The sequence below is a fragment of the Ictidomys tridecemlineatus genome, chromosome 3 (assembly GCF_052094955.1).
Source record: "Ictidomys tridecemlineatus isolate mIctTri1 chromosome 3, mIctTri1.hap1, whole genome shotgun sequence".
NCBI lineage: Eukaryota > Metazoa > Chordata > Mammalia > Rodentia > Sciuridae > Ictidomys > Ictidomys tridecemlineatus.
In genome coordinates this window covers 26,164,287-26,182,422 of record NC_135479.1, presented here as the reverse complement: position 1 = coordinate 26,182,422, position 18,136 = coordinate 26,164,287, and the positions used below count along the sequence as shown (strand labels likewise).

Genomic DNA, 18,136 nt, shown 5'->3' with positions numbered 1-18,136 from the left:
AGGAGTGGGACAGTTGGGTCCAATGGTGGTTCCATTCCCAGCTTTCTGAGGAATCGTCATAGTGCCTTCCACAGTGACAACCCAACTCTTGGGGCTCCCTGCCTCTGCACCCTGGAGGGGCCCCGTCCTGCACTCTCCCTCCTCTGAATGCTGCTCCCTGAAACACCCGTCCGGCCCTTTTCCTTTTGCCCCCCTCAACACAGCAGCTGGCACCCAAAAGTAGTGAGCGAGCTTCTCGGTGGGGCAAGGAAGGGATTCGAGGACCCTCTGGGCCAGCCCTGAGTTCACTTAGGCCCCTTTCTGTCAGAACTGGCCTGGAGCTGAAAGGGCTTAGCGCCCTCTGTCACCCCAGCTCCCGCAGCTAGCCAGGGACTGTGGGTCAGGAAGCACAGGCCAGAGCCTGGGCCCCTCCTCCCTGCTAACCCCCCAGAGCCCAGTCAAGGGGGGAATTCTCCACCAGCGGGGAAAAGCGCTGGCGCCAGGCTCCTTCCCGCCTTCCCCAGACGACATTCATGGGGTCCAGCAGCCCCCCCACCTGCCCCCACCACATTCCTGCTGAGTGGGAGATTACCAGGAGCTGGCAGCACAACCCAGCTGCCCTAAGCTGCTTGCACGCCTTAGCAGCATGTTGTCCCTCGCAGGAATGCCCAAGGAGGGAGGTTCGGATGGCAGGAGCCAGCTTTGGTCTCCTGGCCTCCTGGCAGGGGCTGTGAGAGCCCCGCAGTTCCCAGCTCAGCCAGGTCTTCCGGTGCCGAGGGCCGGGGCAGGGAGGCACTGAAGTGCAGAGGCTGTGGAGGGTGGCAGCAGGCTAGATTGCCCTGCAGGGTGTTATGGGTTGAACTGTTTGCCCCCATAATAATACGTGGAAGTCCCAACACCCAGCACCTCAGAACGTGATTTTATTTGGAAACAGGGTCCTTCAGATGTGGTTGGCCAAGGAGCCGTCAGGCTGCGGTGGAGAAGATGCTTCATCCATCACGACTGGTGTCCCCATAGGAGGAGACACAGATACAAACGCAGAGGGAGCACCTGGTGGAAACTGGAGGGGAGCAGAGATCTTTGGCCACTAGAAGCTGGAAAAGGCCAGGAAGCCTCCCTATGCCAGTGACCTGCTGGCCGTCCACAGGTGCCCACAGTGTGGGCTTTGGCTTCAGATGGGCCCGAGCTCACCTGCTCAGTGAGCTCTGCCCGTCTCCCTCCAGCTCCCCAAGGCAGCGTTTTCCTGCTAGGCCCTTCCCCAACCCCTCCCCAGGTTCTTCTGAATTGGCAGTGAGTCCACACAGCTGAAGAGGAGCATGGTGTCTTGTGAAGGGAAAGACACACCTGCTTTGAAACCCAGGTATCACACTTGCAGCCGTGTGGCTCTGAGCGAGTTCCACCCTGCGTCTGTTTCCTCCTAGGCAAAGGCAGTGATCCTTGGCAGGGCAGGATGAAGTTGACTCACGTATTTAGTCAAGGTTTCAAGCAACCTTGCAAAGCAGAGGCTCTTTCCCTGGGACCCATGGGCCAGCCTTGGAAATTCTAGAAAGTGCTGAGCCTGAGAGGACAAGATTGTGTTTGCATACACCCACTCTGAGGACAGGGTCCTTATCTCTGGATCTCAGAGGGGTCCAGGACCCCATGCAGACCCCCATGTAAATCTGCCCCAAACCCCTTGGGTGCTCCCTTTAGCCCCTGCACACCTTACATCTTGCTGTGCATCTCATCTACCACAGGCCCTGGTGACCTGTGCTCCACACAAGTCTCAGGTAGAAAGGGACTCTCACAGGTCCACCCTTGTGCCCTGTACCTGACCCAGAATTTGTTTGCAGAATAGATTCTTTTTTTTTAATATTTATTTTTTAGTTGTAGGTGGACACAATACCTTAATTTTATTTTTATTTGCCTCACTCACACTAGGCGAGGATGCTACCACTGAGCCACAACCCCAGCCCCACATCATAGAATCTTCATAGTGTTCCCTCTCGACTACCCCAGCCCTGCTTGCCAAGCGCCTTCCAGCCAAGGCTGTGACAGAGCCCACCAGCAACCTCAGCACACCATGGAAACCACCATGTTTACATCTCACAGATTTGTCAGGGATAAAGGCTAATTAGCGAAGGAAGGAAAAGAACTTGCTGGATTTTAGAAACATCAAAAAGCTCCTCTGGCTGTGACAAAATAATGAAGCACCTGGACCGGCACCAAGATGGCAAGGCTGGCTTCTCGAGCTGCTGCTGGCTAATTGCACCCTCGACTATTTTGCAGTAAGCATAAGACAGAAGGGAAAGAAGTAAGGGGGAGCACATGATTGCTCCCCTTAATAAAAATCCTTCCAAGGGTTGCTTAAGGAATCTGCCCCACAACTCCCCCATACAAGGATTTCACGGGCAGATCAAGATGCTTAGAAAATGTACCCAATGCCCGCTTTGCCCATTGGACAAGCAAAGACAGGAAAGTTCATTAAATAAGCTTTTGATTTTTAAATTGTTTGCATCTTTTCCCTCTTGATAAACAAAGCCTTTTCAGAGTGGGGGAGGCAGAGATGTGTGTGTGTGTGTGTGTGTGTGTGTCCCTCTATACCCACCACATTCCTTTTCTCCTAGAGGCCCATCCCACCCTCCTTCTCAGTCTCCTCCTTTTCTTCCGCCTCCTTTCCACCCACCCTTTAAACATGTTGGTGCTCCACAAGGTCTCGCCCTGTTCTCTCCCTGCCCCTCCCTGCACGGACTGTTCTCCTCCCATGGCTTCAACTCTTCTTCAATTAAGGTAACGCTAGCTGCTACAACAAGCAGACCCCAGTTTCAGTGGCTTAGTATAATAAAAGTGTATTTTTTTATATACAACCCAATTGATCTGTGTTCCACAAAGTCACAAAAGGACCACCATTCACATGTGGCTTCCACATTGACCTTGAACATTATTATATACAGTCAGCAACCAGGAGAGAACAAGACTAGAAGGGGGTGGGGTAGGAGGAAGAAAAGTATGGAAGGTTTTATGGGTTTTATGATAGACATGTATGTCCTTTCCACACAGGTTCCACTGGCTGGAACTCCACCCATGGCCACATCCACTATAAAGAAGATAGTTTAAGCCAGATGTGGTGGCACATACCTATAATCCCAGTGGCTCAGAGGTTGAGGCAAGAGAATCACAAATTCAAAGCCAGCCTCAGCAACTTAGAGAGCCCTGAGTAATTTAGCAAGGCCTTGAGCAATTCAGTGTAGACTCTGTCTCACAATTAAAAAAATAAGAAGGGATGGGGATGGGCTGGGATTGTAGCTCAGTGGTAGAGCACTTGCCTAGCACATGTGAGCCTCTGCACCACATAAAAATAAAATAGGTATTGTGTCCACCTACAACTAATAAATAAATAAATAAAAAGAGCTGGGGATGTGGCTCAGTAGAGCACCCTTTGGTTCAATCTCTGGTACCAAATAAAAGAAGATAGTTTACCAGGTGTGTGATAACACAGACTTATAATCCCAGGGACTCAGGAGGCTGAGGCAGGAGTATCATGGGTTCAAAGTCAGCCCCAGCAACTTAGTGAGGCACTAAGCAACTTAACAAGATCATGTCTCAAAATTTAAAAATATTTTTTTCATAAGGAAGTGGGGGCGTGCTCGCCTGGTATGCGTGGGGCCTGGGTTCGATCCTCAGCACCACATACAAAGATGCTGTGTCTGCCAAAAACTAAAAAATAAATATTAAAAAAAAAAGAATCTGCCACAAAACTACTGGCGCTAATCAACAAGTTCAGTAAAGCTACAGGCTACAAGATCAATATTAAAAGGAAAAAAAAAAAATCAAGTGCAGCTCAGTGCTAGTGCACTTGCCTAGCCATGTCCAAGGCCTTGGATTCAATCCCCAGCATCACAAAAAAAAAAAAATAATCAATTATGGGGCTGGGGTTGTGGCTCAGCGGTAGAGCACTCGCCTCTTATGTGTGAGACCCTGGGTTCGATCCTCGGCACCACATAAAAATAAATAAACAAAATAAAGATATTGTGCCCATATATAACTAAAAAAATATTAAAAAAAAAAGGAAGTGGGGGGTGGAGATCTGGCTTAGTGGTTAAGCACTCCTGGGTTGAATCCCCAGTACAAACCAAAAACACTCAAGTTTGAGGCTAACCTGGGCAAATTAGTGAGACCCTGAAGCAGAATAACATAAAATACCTGGGGATATAGCTCAGTAGTTAGAGTGTTCCTGGGTTCAATCCCCAGCACCACTAAAAAAAAAAAAAAAAATGCAAATGAAGAATGTGGTCTAACTGGGCTTCTCAAGGAAGGCAGAGGAATTAGCTTTGATGAGCAGCTTGTCAGTCCCGGCACAGGCTGCCCAGGGTCACCAAATAGCCTTTCACACAACTCAGTGCTCCCCAAAGAGACAGCGGAGTCCCATCCCCTTCACGTCTCCTGGGACCTCAACACAAACAGGAGCGTCCAGAGAGGCAGGGTTCTCTCCTCCTGGCTCCCAAAGCTCCTTGAGGCCTAGAAATCAGGAGTCTAAAGAATAGCTACTGGTGTCCATCCTTCCCCCTCCAACACAGGCACTCACTCCAATACCTAGTGGTAGGGCTCAGACAGGAAAACCACAGCCCGACAGCAATCTCAGAAAAGAGGTTGAAAACAGAAAAGATAAAAACAGGCTCTGACCATCCTCGCCCCTGGGAAAGGCCAGCGCAGGGACTCCGGCCCTCTGGGGCAAGTGCACCCTCCTGGGCCGCCACTCATCCTTTGCAGCCCACAGCTCCTGCTGTTAGAAGTTTGGAGGCCTGAAGGTGGTTTGGGGGCCCAACGGGTCAAATAGATTTTTCTTTTTTTAGTTCCAGCTTATGGCTAATTTGATGATGCAGTTGCTCAAAAACCTGAAAAGTTATCCTCATCTATTTGCTTCACGAGGTCCAGATGCCAGCAACCACACACAAAATTCATTTTTAGACACTGTTCTCCAGCCAGACTTCCTATTTCCTGCCCTCAGGCCATTCCCTCTCAATGTCAAGGTGGTAAAATGAGGTTCCCAGGCTTGGGAAAGGGCACCCCTATCTCTGATCTTGCACAAGACTGAGGCCTAATGGCCCTTTGTTGCTCAAGACTTCTTATTTACTTATTTTTATTTTTCAGTGCTGGGGATCCAACCTAGGACGGCCACGGAGCTACACTCCTAGCCCCCCTGGATCTAAGACTCTTAAAATCTGATTTCCTTCTATTTGGCATCTAGAAATAGTCAACTTTCCCAACCAAGCCCCCAAGTTTCCACAATCTTTATTTCATTTTAGTTTTGCTTACAAATCAGCCGTTTCTTGCCTCGGCCCATTTTAAACTTCTTAGACCTTGTCAAAGGGAGCCAGTGACAACCAAGGTGGGTATGGCCTTCTGCATCACAACCCCTTCCCAGAGAGCTACAGGCTAGGAGGATGGTTGGCCTGCTTATCTCAAGCAATAGTTATTTTGTTTGCTTGTTTGTTTTTTTGTTTGTTTGTTTGGTGTGTGTGTGTGTGTGTGTGTGTGTGTGTGTGTGTGTGTGGTGCTAGGGATTGATCCCGGCCTTGTGCATACGAGGCAAGAGCTCTACCAACTGAGCTCTATCCCCAGCCCGCAAGCAATATTTTGTTGTTTGTTTTTGCAGTCCTAGGGATTGAACCCAATACCTCTCGTGTGCTAGGAAAGCACTCTCCCACTGACCTCCATGCCCAGTTCTCAAGTGATAATTTTACCAATCTTTTTACCCAGGCATAGCTGAGTGTCCATCTTTTCAGACCCTGATCATGGATTCTTCACCACCAGACCCAACTATACAGCCATGTCATACTAGTACCCGTTTATGAGTTAAAATAACAAATTCGTGCAACAGATAAACCCCCAGTTTTAGTTATCAGACACAATATGAGTTTGTTCTCACTCTATAAAAGGAGAATGTAGAGGTGAAGTGTTGGAACCACTGTTCCTTACAGCCATTCAATGACCCAGACAGATGGAGCTGTGGACTTCTAAGGGAAAGCTGGACCTCAGAACCCACATGGCTGATAGGGAGTAGAGGAGAGCAGGAAACTGGCCTCTTTTTGTAGATAAAGTTTGACAGGAACACAGTCAGACCCATTCATTGACACATGGCTTATGGCCATTCCCACGCTACCAGGGCAGAGCTGAGAAATTGCAATAGAGATTGCCTGGATGGCACAGCCCGAGATGGTCACTCTCTGGTTCTTTGCAGAAAAGTCAGCTGACTCTGGAGGAGGGGGGCATTGGTGGGCTGAGGGCCGATTTCAGGGGCCAGGCCTGGAAGTGGAATTCTCACCTCACTCACTTTCCATTGACCAGTATCCCCAACTATGAGGGAGGCCAGAAGGAAACCAAGACAGGCAGAGTCGCCATCTGGTCATTCTTTGCCATAAACACGACTCGGGCCTCGATGACTTCTGTTTTCCCTAAACGTCAGATCCATATTTTTAGCAGTGTGTCAGACATCTTGCACTTGATATCCTCAAACAGAACTTGACCCCTTTCCCTCTAAACCTGCTTCTTCTGGGGTTCATAACACAGTGACATCTTTCCCCGCCAAGCGCCCAAGCTAGAAATTCCAGGAATGTCCTCCCCGTCCCTCCATGCTCACCCTCCAAGTGCACTTGAACATATGTCTTCCAAATGTCCCTCTTACTCTATGTGTCCCCTCGGTCCAGCTAAGCCTCTGTATTAGCCTCTCAGGTTTTCCCAGAGACCCCACTCCCACCCCTAAAGCTGGCCCGCCATTGTCTGAGCTGCCATCTTGAAAGCCGGTTCTAAGTTGCTGTCCTGTGTAAACTTGGCTGTCCCCAAAGGACACAACACATCGCCTGGTAGAAATGAGAAAGGGATTTGGGCTTATGAGCCTTCAGAGACCCTTGCTCCACTCGCCCATTCCTTGCAGGATAAAGCACTAAGAAGCACAAAGAAAATTCTTCGCATAGCAGAAGCCCTCAAACAGTACAGAGTGAGCAGCGCCCTGTGTACGCTCGGAATTGTGCAGTGGGCAGCAGCTGTGCTCTGCAGGGCCTCAGTGTGCCCTTCTCCCAGGTTCTCTGTGCCCTGACCTCTCTAGGTGCACCCCGTTCCAGGATCCGAGATTCCTAATCCCCAGAGCTTGGCAGGCAGGGCATGTGGACAGAAGCAGCTCTGCCGCAAGAGAGGCTTCCCCTGGGGCCAAGCCTTTCCAAAGACCCCTGAGGGTCACTAAGGGTCCACTTCTCTCTCCTCCTTCTAAAGAAGCCATTTTGTGGGACAAAAAGAAGACATAGTGGTCCTGGGGAGTCTGGGATTGGTTCTTGAACATGCCTGGGAAACCCTCCTGCCCAATCTTTTCTTTTTTTGTACTGAAGATTGAACCCAGGTGTGCTTTACCACGAAGCTACATCCCCAGACCTTTTTATTTCTCACCTTGATGAGACAGGGTCTAGCTAAGTTTCCCAGGCTGACCTTGAACTTGCAATTCTCCTGCCTCAGCCTCCCGAGTTGCTGGGATTACAGGGTGGGTGTGCTCCCACACTTGACACCTCCTGCTCTATCCTGATGCCCCCAGTCACTTGCCGCCACTCTCTGTTGTCCCTTATAATGCTCATCCTTTTGTATAATAAAGTCTCTTTTGTAAAATAATCTCTCTTGGCTGGGTGAGGAGGTGCACGCCTGTAGTCCCAGGAACTCAGGAGACTGAGGCGAGAGGATCACAAGTTTGAGGCCAGCCTGGGCAACTTAGCCAGACTCTGTCTCAAAACAAGAAACAGAAAGGTCTGAGGATGTAGCTCAGTGGTGAGTGCCACTGGGCTCAATTCCCAGCACTGAAAAAATAAAAAAATCTTTTTTATTGATATTTTCTTGTTCACTCCCTGTCTCCCTCACTAGAAAGCTAGGTAACATTTCAGAGTGGCAACACTGTCTCTCTTGTTCCCAGCTGCTTTCCCAGGACCTGGAAAAGTGTCTGGTTTATCTTTGACACTCACTAAATTTTTGCTGAATTAAAGAGTGAATGAATGAACGAAGCACCTAGTGACACTCGGGTGGCCTCTTACTTCCCCCACACTGCTAAAGGTGAGGTTCCCCAAGCTCCCACCTTCCCCCAGATACTAATCCCTCTGTCCAGGTTCCAAAGATACTTTTCTCCCAGAGGATCGTGCATGTCTAAAACAGAGCCTCCACTGCCTCCCCCCATCTCCATACACAGCAATTCATTTGCCCACTTGTTCATGTCCAAAATATCAGTCACCCTTGACTCCTGCCTTCTTCCCTCCAATGCATGGGCAAATCCTGTTGGTACAGCTTCCAGGAATTTCCTGAATCTAACTCCCTCCCTTGGCAACTATCATTCCCACCAACTTTAAGGACAACTTCCTAACCGGGGCTCCTTCCTTCCCCTTTCCCCTCTTCTATTATATTGTAATTTATTCTTCCTCTGCAGATGATGTAGATATTAATTAATTCATTATTTATTTATTTATTTGTTGGTACTGGGGATTGAACCCAGAGGTGCTCTACCACTGAGCCACATCGTCCCAGTCCCTTTTATTTTGAGACAGGGTCTTTCTAAGTTGCACAGGGCCTCTCTAAGTTGCTGAGGCTGGCTTCAAACCTGCGATCCTCCACCGCAGCCTCCCAAGCAGCTGGTATCACAGACACACACCACCACGCCCGGCCAATGGGGTAGCCTTTTGAAAATATAACTCCGATTACCTCTCTCCACCCCACTGACCACCCTCCAAGAGCTCCCCTCGCACCTGGAAGAGTCCAAAGTCCTCTCTGGACCCACTGGTTCCTACACAGCTGACCTGGTCACCTCCATAAGCTCATTTCCTTCCTCTGTGCTGCAATCATCAGTCCCAGCCACCTGGGCTTCCTGCTGTCCCTCAAGCATACCAAGCACATTCCAGTCACAGGGACTCTGTATTTGCTGTTGCCCTGACTTGGCACTTTCTTCCCCCCATAGATCCCTTAGGCTTATTCTCCTGATCAAGGTCTTCCACGCCTCCCAGGATCGGCCGGCCCTCGCCCACCTCTTTTTTCCTTCAGAGCACATTCCAGTGTTGGTTTTCTTTTTATCACATGGCACCTAAGGGCTAAAACAGAGATCTCCACCAGAGCCTCTGCAAATGCTCCATGAATACAGAGCCAATGAGAATGAAATGGTGACCGAGGAGAGGGACGCCTGGAGGTGGACCCCGGAGCAGGAGGGAGGGTGGGATTTGGAGCCCAGGTAAAGGGGCTGTGGGCTTCATAAGAGTGGCAGTGCATCTTCCTCATGTGCCCTCTGCCACCTGCTGTCCCCCCACTCGGACTCAGGTCCCACCACGTACTTGCTTTAGCATTTAGGATGTTCAGGCATGAGATACAGGAGAGGGCTTTTGCCTTCTGGTCTGCTCTGGCCCTCGGCTCCACCGTGAGAGTGTGCCCAAGCAAGCCTGCAGGAGAGGCGAGGACTCTGGAAATGAGGGGCAAGAACATTCTGGCAAGGGGACAGTCAAAGCAAAGGACCTAAAGGTCAGAGAAAGAGCAAAGGATCAGTGTGACTGAAGCCAAGTGAGAGGGAAAAGTTGTAGGAGCCACAATTGGGGAGGTTCTAGGGGCCCGGACCTGGAGGGTTCGGAGACCACGTGACACTTCGGCTTTCACCGGAAACCCAAGGAGAAGCTGAGGGGTTGCAAGGTCTGATTTACAGGATAAGAGGCTTCAGTGCTGGTGGAGTATCATACAGGGCCAGGTAGAAGCAGGGAGGCCAGTGTGTGCGGGGGGACCAGATAGGATTCTTTTGGGGAGGGGCAGCACTGAAGAATTGAACCTGATGCACACACTCAGCCCTTTAAAATTTTTTTTCTTTCTTTCTTTCTCTTTTTTTTTGGTACCAGGGATTGAACTTGGGGCACTCAACCACTGAGCCACACCGCCAGCCCTGTTTTGTATTTTATTTAGATACAGAGTCTCACTGAGTTGCTCAGTGTCTCGCTTTTTCGGAGGCTGGCTTTGAACTCACAATCTTCCTACCTCCTGAGCTGCTGGAATTATAGGTGTGTGCCACCATGCCCAGCTTAAATTCATTTTTATTTATTTTACTTTGAGGCAGGGTCTTGCTACATGTGATCCTCCTGCCTCGCCCTCCCAAATCCCCAGGATCACAGGCATGCACCGTCATGCCCTGCGCGTAATTCTCTTCATTGACTTAATGTCTGTCTCAGCTGGATCACAGGAGAGCAGGGCCTGACAGGAGTCACAGTTCATAGCCCATGTTCTTCTCATTTAGACCCGTGTGAACTCGGGAAAGCTATAAAAACCCCTGGCCACAGTTTTCTCCTTGGGAACCTGGGTGAAGGACCCCATGTGATCATCCGTGTGAAACAGCCTGGCCCGCTGCTCCGTAGATGTTAGCCCTAAGGCTAGCCGTGGGAAGAAGACTGTAGGAATTATCTAGAAGCACTTGGTCTGTTAGGATGACTTCACTGTGCTTGGCGAGCTCCCTGAGCGGCATCAACAGGCAGCACTCTGGGTATGGGCTGCCTACATGAGACAGGTTTGAAATTGCCTCTTGGCAACTGCAAATTGAGGGAAATTAGAGACACTGTGGCACTGGTGGCTTTGGGTTACATAGCAGCCAAACACGCATGTTGGCGGAGAGGTGAATCCCAAGAGGCCCTGGAAGCAGGATTCCCCCTACAAAAGTTCAGGGCTGCTGAAGCCCCTCCACCCGGCCCCAGATCCTTGAAGAGAACATGTGGGCACTCAACCTGAGCTCATCCCACCTAGGACTTTGACTGATCAAGAGTCACAGGAAAACGGGGACCTCTGAGATCTCATTCCTGTGTTGTTGGGAGCCCTGCAGAGGAATCAGGGGGCAGCACTGACCCTGAGAGCAGCAGGAATATCCTTGCTAGACCCTCCCTATGGCTCTGCATCTCAGTGTTCTGGCTTCCTACCTGATTTATAAGGCTGGTTTCCAGTGCACCCTGCCCATCATCCTTCCAGAAAATTCTCTTCAAGTAGTAGTTAGCCAGGGCTGCTCTCTGTTGCATGCAACCAGGGAGCTCTGACTGACTACCCTCCCAGAAGGGCTGACCACCAAACCTCAGAAAATCTCTTCCATCACCAGAGGTTCCACCCTATCCTTTACCAGGAGCACAAAATGTCCCTGGGGTGCTATGGGGTGTGAGTCAGTCTGTACTCAGAGTACCCAGAAAACAGAGCAAAAGGTGTGGCACGCTGATCTTTGGAAATATTAACTGGGCTTCTTTCCTTAGTGTGTCATACCACCCTGCCCCATCACAGACGGCAGCAAGGGTGTCCTCGGGGCAAGAATGTTCCAGAAGAAATGAAGAGAGAAGCAAAAGAAGCTAGGTCTTGAATTTTGAACGTCAGAGTTGAGGTCATTGCTTTGATAAAAATACTCACCGTGCAAAGGCATTCTCCCGCCTCCACCCTAGGCCCACTCTCTGAGGTACCACAGAGCTCAGGGGTAGAGAGGCCCTTCCTAGGTGAAGGGACGGAGGTGCCAACCTCTCAGAACCTTGCACATAAAGCAGATGTGGTAGCGTGGCTTGTCCTGGCAGAGAGGGACTGAGGCAGCCGGCTCACCAAAGTTTGCCATAGAAGGTTCTAAAAGAGGGTTCTGAGGTCAGAAGAGGATGCTATGTTCACACACACACACACACACACACAAAAAAAAAATCAGGTGGACCCATGAGTGTTACGGAGAGTTGTGGAGAGAGAGAGATCTGAAGACCTGGTCAAGTGATTTGCTTTCATTAGGTACCTACAGTATTTTAGGCACTGCATAGAGTTCAGCATGGGGAAAGTTATTGTTCCCATCTTGTAGATAAGGAAACTGCAGGAAACAGGTATTGAATGAGGGAGCCAGGATGCATGGGCTGATTTCTCACCAGACAATTTGTTTCATGTCTGCTACAAAGATGGGCTCCTTTCTTTAGTAATACTGAGAATACTGCTCTGGAGCTTTAACCTGAAGGTGATGCTGGGAAAGATGGGAGGACCCAGGAACTCTGACAGGAGTGGGAGAGGGGTGCCCCCTGGTGGATATGAGGAGAATGACGGCTCAGTGGCACGGACCTGCCCTGTCAATGGCCTTGCTGGGAAGCAGGAGGGTGCCAAGAGGCCAGGAAGGGACCCAGTGCTGAGAGAGTCACTGGTGTTTTGTGGAGCTGAAACTCAGGAGCTCAGCCCTGTGACAGCCATCAGTACTCGAGTGGGGTCCCAGTCTGAAGAGGGGCGTTCTAGGAGGACAGAGGAGGCAGGAAATGGGTTTTCAAGAAGTATTGACTATAGGATTAAAAGAGACACATGGAAAAAAGCAGTATGAACATTAAAAATGAACAAAGATATCGCCGTACTGAAAAACCAACAGAAAATTAAGGTTATGTCATGAAGATCAAAGTTGATCTTCATAAAAAATTACCTGGGACAAAGTGGATTTTTTTTTTTATAATACCCAGGGGGACCAAGATCCCAGAAGATAAACCACACCTAGTAACATAACATAAAAGCACATGTACATCAAGAAAATGAAAAGACAACACACAGAATGTGAGAAAATATTTGCAAAGCATATATCCGATAAGGGACATATCTAGAATATGTTAAAAAAACAACAACTTTTATAAACCAGCTCCCAGCAACTCAGGAGGCTGGGGCAGAAGGGTTGCAAGTTCAAGGCCAGCCTCAGCAACTTGATGAGACACTCAGCAACTAAGCGAGATCCTACCTCAAAATAAAAACTAAAAAATAAACATAAAAGGAACTTGAGACATAGCTCAGTGGTAGAATGCCCCTGAGTTCGATCCTCAGTACAAAACACAAAACACTCTTACAAGTGGGGTATGGTGGTGCATACCTGTAATCCCCAGTGACTAGGGAGGCTGAGAAGGAGTAGCATAAGTTTAAAGTCAGTGTGGGTAATTATGGGTAGGCCCTGTCTCCAAATAAAAGGGGCTGAGGCTGAGATACAGCTCAGTGGTAAAGCATTCCTGGGTTGAATTATTCAGTCCCCAGCACTAAAATAAAAAAGAAAGAAAAGAAGGAATTCTTAGACCTCAATAAAAAATCAATCCAATTTTAAAATGGGTGAAGAAGGCCAGACATACTTGCATGTGCCTGTAGTTCCAGCTACGCAGAAGGCCGGGGCAGGAGGATCACTTAAGACCAGGAGTTTGAGGCTAGTCTGTGCAAAATAGCAAGACTCCATGGCAAAAATAAAATAAAAATGGGCAAAGGAAGGCTGGGGTTATAGCTCAGTTGTTAGAGTGCTTGCTTTGCATGCACAAGGCCCTAGGTTCAATCCCCAACACCACAAAAAAAAAAAGAGGGGGGCAAAGTATTTGAGTAGATATTTCTTCAAAGAAGATATGCAAGCAGTCAATGAACACATGAAAAGATGTATTTACTGACATTTAATCTTATTTAACATTGTATTAGAGAAAAGCAGATCAAAACAAAAACGAGATGTTACTTCTGAGCTGAGCAGCTTTCTTCAAAATGTCCTTCTGCCATGATGTTCTGCCTGATTTCAGGTCCAGAGAATAAAGCCAGCTGACCATGGACTGAAACCTCTGAAGCCGTGAGTTAAAAATAAATCTTTCCACCAGTGGTGTGGTGCGTGTCTGTAATCCCAGCAGTTCATGAGGCTGAGGCAGGAGGATTGCTAGGTCAAAGTCAGCCTCAGCAAAAAGCAAGGCACTAAGCAACTCAGTGAGATCCTGTCTCTAAACAAAATACAAAATAGGGCTGGGGATTTGGCTCAGTGGTTGAGTGCCCCTGGATTCAATCTCTGGTACCCAGAAAAAAAAAAAAAAGTTTACAGAGGAGGAAACCAGAGTCAGGTTACCAGGATGTTTTATAAGTCGGCAATAGGCCCAACTAGCCTTTGTCCTAGAATAAGGCATTATCTTTATTACTAGAAAATAGGTAAACCTACCATTTTCTCTGGAAGGAAACATTATTTCTATCTTTAAAGATTGTTCAGTACAAACAGCCTTGAAAAAAAAAAAAAAAAAAGTCCAGGAAAAATGTAGTTAGTATCTCTGCTCCAATGAATTGCACCCAAAGACTCATAAAGAATTGTCTCCCAACAACTAAAAAGCCCTACTAAATCATAAACATAACTCAGACAAGATGAGAATTCACATAAGGCAGGACATAAAGCCTGCAAATCAAAATCAGTAGACTTTTGGGCACGTTGGTGCACACTTATAATCCCAGGGATTCAGCAGGCAGGAGGATCAAAAATTCAAGGCCAACCTGGCAACTTAGCAAGGCTCTGTCTCAAAATAAAACATAAAAACACTTTGGGTTGTAGCTCAGTAGTAGAATGTCTCTGGCTGTATCTCTAGTACCAAAACAAAAACAACAAAACAAAACACCATAAACAAAGTCAAAATACAAATGACAAACTAGGAGAACATATTGTTTGGGAGGACATAAGTGTAATGCATTCTATATTTTTCTATAGCTATATCTCAAAAATTGAAGGAAGAAATGAAAATCCTATTTTTTAAAAAAAAAATGGGCAAAAGCTGGGCATGGTGACCCCACTTAGGAAGCAGAAGCAAGCGGATCACAAGTTCAAGACCAACCTGTGTCATTTAGCAAGGTCCTAAGTGATGTAGAGAGAATCTGTCTCAAAATAAAAAGAGTTGGGGATATAGCTCAGTGGTAAAGCTCTCTGGGTTCAATCCCCAGTACCCATCCCCCCCCCAAAGAAATGCAAAACTGAACTGAGATATCTTTTGTATTAATGCTTCTCTTGTTATTCTGATATTTTGACTTAACCTGTTCAGCCTGGTTACCCGGCCACATCCATTCTTGCCCATTTTTCCCTCCTCTCCCTCTGCCTTTTCAGCAACACTGGTGCCTCCCCAAGTGGCCCTGCTTCACATGGTATGCCTCCTCCTCCAGGGAACTGTGAGTCACAAACTCTTCAATGTCGGTCTACAGGTCTGTTGGTCTCACCACACTTGAATAAAAATAAAGCCTCCATTTGACATCGCATCTCATATCATCTGAATGGAAATAAATATACAGATTGACAACATACTATTGGTGTGACTAACAGGAAACAGACATGCTCACACATGGGAATGCAAAATGGAAAAGATTATTGAAGGGAAATTTGGTAAGATCTACTAAAACTAAGTGTATTTCTCTATTGACTCACCACTCCCGCTTTTAGGATGTTACCCAGAAAAGATGCCACTGAACAAAATAAAAATGTGTAGGCACTAGATTATTAATTGCAACATAGTTTGTGATTGCAAAATACTGGAAACACATAAAATGCCTGTACATAGGCTATTTGTTAACTATCAAGTTTACTGTTGCTTTTGGGGGAAGAGAGTGAGAAAGGTCTCTATGAACTGATATGAAATGTCTTCTGGGATATATTGTTTAGTGAAAAAAAAAGAAAAGTAGAAAAGAACTGGGTGCAGTGGGGCATACCTGAAATCTCAGTGGACTAGGAGGCTGAGGCAGGAGGATCTCCAGCCTCAGAAACTTAGTGAGGCTCTAAGCAACTGAGTGAGATTCTGTCTCGAAATAAAGAATAAAAGGGCTGGGGATGTGGCTAAGTGGTTAAGCCCCCCTAGGTTCAATCCCCAGTACGGGGGGGGGGGGAGGAAAGAAAGAAAAGAATATATGGGAGATGGGGTTCTGGCTCAGTGGTAGAGCGCTTGCCTAGCATGTGTGAGACACTGCATTTGATTCTTAGTACCACATATAAATAAATGAATAAAATAAAGGTCCATCAATGTTTAAAAAAAGAATATGTGTACTATCTTTTACGTAAGAAAGGAGTAATAAAAATATATGCACCTGTTAAATTTTGCAAAAAGAAGTCTGAAATGAAGATTGGTTTCCTACAGGGAGTGGATGGGAATGAAATGGAAGAATGGAAGGGTTGACATTTCTTTAAATTTTGGGGTAGTTTTGACTCTTGGAACCATGTTAATATTTTAGTATTTTTTTTTTTTTTTTTTAAAGAGAGAGTGAGAGACAGAGGGGGACAGAGAGAGAGAGAGAATTTTAACATTTATTTATTTTTTCTTAGTTCTTGGCGGACACAACATCTTTGTTGGTATGTGGTGCTGCTGAGGATCGAACCCGGGCCACACGCATGCTAGGCAAGCGCGCTACCGCTTGAGCCACATCCCCAGCCCCATATTTTAGTATTTTTAAAGTCTGTTTATTTATTTATTTGCAGATTGAACCCAAAGATGTTTTATCACTGAGCTACAACCCAAATCCTTTTTTTTTTTTTTTTTTTTTTTTTTTTTTTTTTTCCCTTTTTAATTTTGAGACAAGGTCTGGCTAAATTGCCCAGGCTGGCCTTGAACTTGCAACCCTCCAGCCTTAGCCTCCTGAGAGCTGAGATTACAGGCATGCACCACACAGTACCTGGCATGTTAATATTTTAAATGCTCAAAAATAATAAATCAACAAGAATTGAGAAAAATTCTGAAATGCAAATAATGAATCTAATTGTATTTCATTTCTTTCTTTTTTCTTTTTCTTTTCTTTTCTTCTTCTTCTTCTTCTTCTTCTTCTTCTTCTTCTTCTTCTTCTTCTTCTTCTTCTTTTTTGTTTGTTTGTTTTGTTTCATTTCCTCCTTTATTTTGGCAACACAGGATTGAGGCCAGGGCGCGCTGCGTGTGCGAGGCAATTGCTCTACCACCAAGGAGCATCCAGGGCCCTCCTAACGGCATTTAGCAGCAGCAATTCTGAAACTCTGTCTGTGTGTAGAGGATTGAGCAAAAGAGTGAATATAGTAAAGATGTCAGAAGCCAGATTTTCCACTGTTGAAGAAGACAATTACAACATGGAATTGAAGAAAGCTAGGACAAGAAAAATCAAGATTTTGGCAACCATCAAATAGGGAGGCAGGGGGCATTGTCCCTCAGGAACCGCTAGGAGGAACCAAGGCCGTTGACATCGTGGGCTTGGATTCTGACCTCTAGAACAGAGAATAAATTTTTGTTAAGGAAGAAGAAAGGGGGCTGGGGTTGTGGCTCAGTGGTAGAGCGCTTGTCTAGCATGCATGAGGCACTGGGATCGATCCTCAGCACCACATAAAAATAAAAACAAATAAATAAAGATATTATGTCCACCAAAAACTAAAAAATAAATTTAAAAAGATGAAGAAGAAAGGGAGGGAGGGAGAGAAAATGAGGAAGTGGTGAGGAAAGCAGGCAGGTGAGAAAGAGCCCTGCAGCGTTGAGATGGAATCAGAAGCACAAATTCACACACACACACACACACACACACACACACATGCAAAAAAAAGAAAAAGAAAAGAAAAAAATATATATATATCAGCAACTCAGGAGGCTGAGACAGTAGAATTGCAAGTTCAAGGCCAGCCCTAAGCAACTTAGTGAGACCCTGTGAAAAGGCCTGGGATGTAGCTGTGTGGTAAAGTGGTAGATTGTACAGATGAGCTACAGATACATGTGTATATGTGCATGTGTATTTGTGTGCTCCCAGATCTGTACACTGAAGAAACCTAGAAGAAATGACACTTCCATAGGAATGACCACCTATTCCTCACTAAATAGAACCTGGCTCCTTGGGGATCTGTCTGATTCCACCACTGGGGTAGGGAAAGACCCAGTGGAACCCAGAACATCTTTGTTTCAGAGCTGGGGCCTTCTGGCAGCTCCGAGACTCCCCTTCACATCCTGGTTTTGGGGATCAAGTCACAAGAATTCAGGCGAGTCATTCAGAGTTACAGGCACGAGTTTATTAGAAGGGACAGAAAAGGGAGAAAAGAAAAACTCTCGAGGGAGAGAGTGAGCCCTCTCAGAGAGGAGAGGGACAGAGGACCTCTCCTGATCTTTGGTTTTATTAGGGGTCCCAAGGAAGTTTCCAGGAAGTCCCACCCAGGTCTACCTCCTGACTTTTGACTGACAGCGGGATGACGTCAGATTTCCAAGTCCCCACTACCATGACAACTCTAGCTCACTTTGGCCCATACTGAGCAGATCTAATTGAAACCTACTCTTACAAATTTTATGGTTAGGGGGAAGTATCCTTATCTCCCTGAATCCTGAGATATGATCAGCATAAGAGTCACACAAATTCCCTTCTTCAGGGTAACTTGGGCTCTTATCAACGATTCAGGCCTGTGATTCCCCTG

General features: G+C 47.0%; 1 pseudogene; it reads left to right on the top strand.

The window, feature by feature from the left end:
• The first annotated feature begins 643 nt into the window (after positions 1-643).
• LOC110597787 (protein S100-A10 pseudogene) lies at positions 644-2,466 on the top strand (annotated as a pseudogene).
• Positions 2,467-18,136: the final 15,670 nt, after the last annotated feature.